Source organism: Lemur catta, chromosome 16, assembly GCF_020740605.2.
Source record: "Lemur catta isolate mLemCat1 chromosome 16, mLemCat1.pri, whole genome shotgun sequence".
In the NCBI taxonomy this organism is placed as follows: Eukaryota; Metazoa; Chordata; class Mammalia; order Primates; family Lemuridae; genus Lemur; species Lemur catta.
In genome coordinates, this window is record NC_059143.1 from 39,469,642 (window position 1) to 39,476,563 (window position 6,922).

The 6,922-nt window shown below is 44.6% G+C and overlaps 1 long non-coding RNA gene across 1 annotated transcript; it reads right to left on the reverse strand.

The window, feature by feature from the left end:
- Positions 1–211: 211 nt before the first annotated feature.
- On the reverse strand, positions 212–6,207 carry LOC123621626. The gene is made up of 4 exons (XR_006729202.1): positions 5,000–6,207; positions 4,758–4,872; positions 3,657–3,694; positions 212–260 (listed from the first exon to the last, which is right to left on the reverse strand). It is a non-coding gene; the product is annotated as an uncharacterized LOC123621626 (long non-coding RNA).
- Between the last annotated feature and the right edge of the window lie 715 nt (positions 6,208–6,922).

Consider the following 6,922-nt stretch of genomic DNA (forward strand, 5'->3'; position numbering starts at 1 on the left):
GGGCGGGGCAGGGATGGGGCTCCTTTGTGCTTTGCAGAGCACAGAACCACACTTCTAGATTTCAAATGTCCTTGCTAGGATTGGCCTGAAGCAAAATTGCAACAGTTTGTCATCAATAACACTCATTTCCTCTCTTAGCACATCCACTGCCTCCTTCATTCACAAAACAATGAATGAACATCTGCCATGTGCTAGATACCAGGCAAGGTGCTGTGACTTGAAAAATCAGCAGGCAGTCTTTCCCTCTAGGAACTTAGAATCTGGTGGCAGAGAGAGAGAGAGAGAGAGAGAGACACCCAAACAGTCAGAACTCTATAAGATATGAGCTACTGAGAAATGTATCCTGCGCTAGGGGAACACAGAAGAGACAGTACCTGATCCCGATTGGTCCGCTTGGATGAGTTGGGGAAGGTTACACAGAAGTAACATGTGAGCTCAGTGATCAAATAGAGATTTAGGAAAAAAAGGTACATCAAAAAGAATTGCAAGGAAAATCTCCTGGAAATGTCAACTAATTAAGTGCATAAGCAACATGCCAGGCTAGATGTGGGGGAAAAAAGGGCAGAAAACATGGTTGGAAACGTAGACTGGAGCCAGACAGAGCCTCAGATAACATGCTAAGAGGTTTGGGCTTTATGTTATAGGCAAAAAAAAAAAAGAAGAAGAAGAAAAGAAAAAGTAGAGGTTTATTAAGTTGGCAAGTGGTATGACTAGATTTATGCTTTAAATAGCTTGCCCTTGCAGAGAACTCCAAAATTCACATACAAAGGGTTAAAGGCTGCTTTCCTCTAATGAAAGGTTGGATGGGGAAGTTCTGCTTGCAGAGAAATGACCCCATTACACTTAGAGTGTATGTTTACATGGGATGACTGAATGGGAGTGGTGGCTTAATGGAGATTATGAAGAAGCTAAAGCCCTCTCTACCAAATAAATATCCATTTTACTCATTTGGCACCTACCATATATATAGTTGGATTTTTGAGGGGAGGGAAGCAGCCATGATAGGCCAGGGGGGTGAGGGATTGGAAAGAAGGAAGCTTGGGCTACTGGATGGATAATGATACCATTAATAAAGTTGGAAAATATAGGCAACCCAGATTTGGGGGCATATAATGAGCCTGGTTTTGGACATGCTAAATTAGAAGTGTTTGTGGGAGTTCCAGGTTGAGAAATCCAACTGGTTATAGAACTATGTTAAAAGAAAACCTTAAGACAAATTAAATTTAACAGAGTTTAATTGAGCAAAGAACAATTCGAGAATCGGGCAGCCTCCCCCTACCCCAACCGGAATGGGTTCAGAGTGACTCCAGGGTGCCACACAGTAGGATAATATTTATGGACAGAAAAAGCAAAGTGAGGTACAGAAACAGCTGGATTGGTTACAGCCTGGCATTTGCCTCATTTGAACACGGTTTGAACAGTGGCTGCCTGTGATTGGTGGAAACTCTGTGATTGGTACAAGGTTACGGTCTGTTTACACACCCAGTTAGCCTACAGCTCACTATAGATGCAGAAACCTTTAGGCTGAACTTAAAATGTGTAAGGAGGCAGCTTTAACTTAATTTAGCAATTATTGATGTTAGAGATCAGAGGAAAGATTTGCTCTGGAGATAGAGACTGGGGTGTTTTCAGCATCTGAGTACTAACTGAAACCGTGGGAAGGCAGGATGCCATGCAGGGAAAGGACAGATACCCAAATGAAATGGCATGGAGGACAGCCGGAGCGGCACAATTAGAGCGCGCTGGAAAGGAGCTATCATCCACCGTGTCGACTTTGGTCAATCGGTAGTGTCTGCTTGGAGCCCCCAGGGAAGATCCTAGGGGCGCAGTCAGGGCGCCAGGATGGATTCACAGGTTAAGTGGGTGGGGGTGGGGGATGGGAGTGGCAGCACCCCAGATTTAGGAGGCTGACAGGAGGAAAGTGAGGCAGTGAGAGGCGACAGTGCGAAAGAACGACAAGAAAGCACATTAGAAAGAAACGATCAACAGGGGCGCGTGCCTCGGGGAGATCACACAGAATCACGGGCGGAGAAAGGGATGCAGGAATTTGGACGTCTGCGATTTCGCTGAGAGCTGCAGCGATGCAGAACGGAGGGGGTTAGGGAGTAAAGGGCAGGAGTTGCAATGACCAGGGAGGGGGATGAGACCCCCGAGAAAGTCCCCGTGTCTCCCCCGACACCCTGCAGCGTCTGCCCGCAGACCGCGACAGAAGTCCCCACTCCAGCCCCCCCCCCACTTCAGTGTGTCTGTGCTTTTCATCGTCGCCCCCACACACGCCCACGCCGCCCTAGCCGAGCCCTAAAACTCCACTACCCTTTGATGACATGATGAAACAAGCTGCGGATTTTCAAAGTTGGAAGACAAAGGCCAAAAGGGCATATGCATCCAAAAGAAAAAGGACACACACACACCCCCTCCCCAAACCAAGGGCTCTTTCCCTGTAAGAAATATCAATGGAAAAGAGTGACCGGGGACAGGCAAAGGGAAGTCGGAGGACGGCAGGCCCCCGCCCACCCTGCGAGGTCCCCTCGAAGGGCGGTGGGAGCGGCAACCGTCTGGGTTCAGACGGAAAAGGCGAAAAGCAGCATATTTGAAGACAGCACTCCCGGGCCTAAATTTCGAATCAGAGCTGCCTTTGATTGCAAATGTTTAAACTTATATTAAAGGAAAACGGCCATCAAGGGGATCGCTTCTGGAGCCAGCCTCAGCATGAAGTAATGGGACCGTTCCCTCATTAGAGTGAAACAGGGACAGAGCTGTGATTGAAAGCGTGACGACCCCGCTCCGCCCCAGGGCCCCGGCCTCGGCCGTTCTTCACGCTGCAGCGCCCCCTAGCGGCGCTGCCTCTCATTCACAGCGCGCGAGCACCGGGCCCGGAGGGCAAAAATAAATAAATAAACCGAGGGAAAAGGTTGCTTTGCTTTCAGTCAAAAGGGGTGCGAATAGCAGGGAAAGGGAGGAAATGTGATCTCGCCGCCCAGTGCTATCAATTAAAACCGCCTTCATAGGAGCAAACCTCGTCAGTGAGTTTCTCACGCCCCGAGCGCCGGCAGTTAAGCTTGCAACAACATTAGTGAGACAGATTGGGAACAAGCGCTTGCATTTTAAACGTGCATCTTTGATTCTCTGCACCATGTGGCAGCTGAGACCCTAGCCCAGCTGCCAACCCCCAACAGTCCCCTTCCGGTACAAGGAAGGTGACGGGAAGTTGTGGCCCTGTCTGAAGCCCCGGTCACCTGGATTGCCTTATCACTTGTCACCTTGCTTAATTCCTCACCCAGAGAAGGTTGAGTCCCCAGAGTGCCAATGTGCTGCATTAAATTGAAACACAGCATTGCATGGGCAAACAAGCTGCGTCATTGTTACGGGTGGGGGGAAATAGTGTGGCATGTCTAGTTCTCACAAGAATCTTAATGACACTCTTCTGGCAATGAAAAGTTTGGTTGTTAACTCACAAGCCACCCAGGGGTCTGCCCCAGGAGAAAGGGAAGAAATCCGGCATATGGAACATTAGGGGAGCTGGGATCCCTAATCTGCAAGTGAGACTTTGGGGCAATTTTGAGAGCACATGTCCAGGGTTGCAGTAAGGATTTAAGCCCTCTGAAGGACAGACTGTCCAGAGCAATAAGAGATCCAACAGGAGCTGGGACACATACTCTAAAATTCAGATGATCCACAGCCGTGGGCAGAGAATCTACAGTGTCACAAAAAGAAAGAAAGGAAAAATGTAAGGGCTTTTGTAAACAGTGATTTAAAAACAATAGCTTGATCACACTCTAAACATCAAGTATACTTTCTTTTTCTCTTTGAAGCCCCCCAAGTCTACCTAAAGGAGCCCTGCCCTTTTAGGACAACATCTCTGGTTTTAAAGTGGCTTCGTTTGCATGTGGCCCCAAATCAGGGCTCAGGCTGACCTGAGTGCAACTGGATGCACCTGCTCCGCGACTGCCCTGGGGCCAGAGGGAGAAGCCACGTGGTGTTTCTCATTCCCAGATTGTCTTTGTCTGAGCGTGCAAAAGAGTTCCAGTGAGACTCCTAATCGATTTTCCTCTGGATAGTAATGGTCTCACCTACAAGACAGCTACCTAAAGCGCCTTTCCTCCCAGGTGGTAATCGTTACCCCGCAAACAAAGCCAGCCTCTCTTGAGAGCACGCACCCAGTAAGAGGCTGAATTTATTGAAAATTGGTGAGCCTGAGAAATATAATCTCAGGTAAATCTCTTTATCTCTATGAGCTGTGGAAGAAGCATTTTTAAGCCTGTATATGTGTGGGTGAATTTTTTTCTTTTAAAAAATGAGTACCAACAAGGAGAGACAGTTATTTCTAATCTAGGTATTTGATTTGACACAAAAAATAAAAACATGGAAAGTAATTGAACAACTCCTATCCTGGGGCTAAACCAGTTGCCTGTTTCATGAAAATTACAGTTGTGCTTACGTGCTGGCCCAAGCATTACTCATCTGGAATCTCAGGCTGTCTTTACTACTGATAATCTAATAATTGATTGGGCAGAGATCTGATTTAATGGGTGAGTTAGCTGAAATAATTGGATTGACAATTTCCATAGATGAGGAGTTCACTCACACACCATCTTTTGCCTATTAGGATGTCATGCATTTACTCCAATAGATTCAAAGAGCATCCTAATTATTCACAAAATTTTCCAATTTCCCACCGCAATTGTCATTCAGAAAGTATGCCAAGAAGCTAAGCGAAAGAAATACATAAATATGTAAGCATGTATTAAATGACTCACCTCACTGTTGGCAGCCTTCAGTCTGAGGAGCTCCCATTTTCATTTACTTAAGGAATCTTGATACGGTCCTAAGGCATGTAGGACTCGTTATGCCTTAAAATATACCTCTTTTCCCCTACACATTTATTGAGTTTTAAAAAGGTATCAGAACAAACACAGGTTCATGATTACATCTATAATTTCTGAAAAACTAGGAGAACACAAATCTTTCCAAATTACAGAAAGGTGCGATTTATACTTACTTTCCTTTTCAGTTGTGTTTTGTCAATGAAGCCTCTTTTACCCAAGGCAGTAAGGCACTTCTTATTCTCCAGGCAGTTGGAAGGTGAAAGCAAGTAGAGGTAAGGCAGCCGCTAGGGGCCTAAAAGCAAGTGCTGCCTGGCTACTCCTGTTCCCACCCCAGCCCATGGCAAGTGTTAACAGCTCCTTTAAGTTAATCTTTTGACGTGGAAATGACAAAATGTTCTATTTAAAGAAGCCCATTGACAATCCTATCATTCTTTCAAAGCCTAGGGAAAAGTAAAAACTTTATTGAGAATGCTTTTTTTCCCCCTTTCAAAATGTTGAGTCAACATAAAATGATTATGACATTGTAGAAAACCTAGTGATGTTTTAAAGATTGTTGTTTGTATTATTAAAGCAGTTTCTGATCATTATTCAACTTTAGAAGCAATTATCATTGTCCATACGTCCCAGTCGAATGGAAAGGTTGGATTTAAAAGAGGTATGGGAGCTGCTTGAATGCGTGATTGTATTATGGAAACACAAAACTATAGACTAAATGCAGGTACAGGGTGTTGATACTGGCAGTTGCCAACAGTGACACGCACACACTACAAGCGCTTTTGTAGAACTTTCAAATTCCTTCCCCATGTAAATTTGGGGTAACAGTGTAAGTTATGTCAACAATCGTAAAGAGCCTTGATTCTACAGTTGAAAATAATATGATTTGGAATCCTCCCGCCTAACGTGATGAGGAATGAGAGTCAGCTGATGGGACCAGGTGGCACTTTTAAGGCAGACTATCCAGACTTGAATCCCGGCTCCACTGTATGCTAACTCTGACCTGAGTTACTTGCCCTTTGTGTGCCTCAGTTTCCTCATCTGTAAATATATATTATCTCCATCAGAGAGAGTCCCTGTGAGCATGAAATGTTTTAAGTGATGCACTTAAAGCAGTGTCTGGCACATTGGCAGGGCCGTACAATGCTATGTGCCTGTCTGTTGAATACCGAGACAAAAGTTAGAGTGCTTGTTACTTATAGGAAAGGTATTGTAATGTGAACAAGAAGAAAACCCTTTACATCAGCCATGAGATCCTAACTTTTTTTTTTTTTTTTTTTGCCTGACACACTTTTTAAGAGTCTGATGGAAAAGTGGAAAGTTTTGGCATAGTTCACCATTGTTTTTTATGTAATATTCTGAAATTTGAAAGATAAATAAAAAATTTAAAAACATAAGAAAAGAATAAAACACTATGAATAGGTTAAAAAAAAGATTTGACACACAAATTCAGCATGTTTGTGGACCTTCCCAAGCAGTCCGTGGGCTCCGGATGAGCAGGTTTATGTTAAACTGAAATCATGTGTACAGTGAAAATACACTGACACAATGAATGTTCACATAAATTACAACAAATGCAACATCTAAGATACGGTATCAAGTATTTATGGTGTCAAGGGCAGAATTGTGTCCTCTCAAAAAATTCAGATGTTGAAATTCTAACCCCCAGTACCTCACAATGTGACTATACTTGAAGATGGGATCTTTACAGAGGTGATTAAGTGAAAATGAGGTCATTAGGGTGGGCCCTTATGACCAGTGTCCTTATAAGAAGAGAAAATTTGGACACAGACAGGAACGGAGGGAAGACCGTGTTAGGCATAGGAAGAAGACAGCCATCTACAAACCAAGAAGAGAGGCCTCAGAAGGAACCAACCCTGCTGACATCTCGATCTTGGACTTTCAGCCTCCAGAACTGTGAGAAAATTAATTTCTGTTGCTTACGCTCCCCAGTCTGTCATACTTCCTTATGGCAGCCCTAGCAGACCGCTACACAGGGTAATAGAAACAGTGGGAACGAAGAAGTGCACTGCACCAAAGAGTTGAAAGAGAAGCAAAAATGAGGAAGAACTCATTTTTGAGTTGCAAAAGAATGCAAGCTT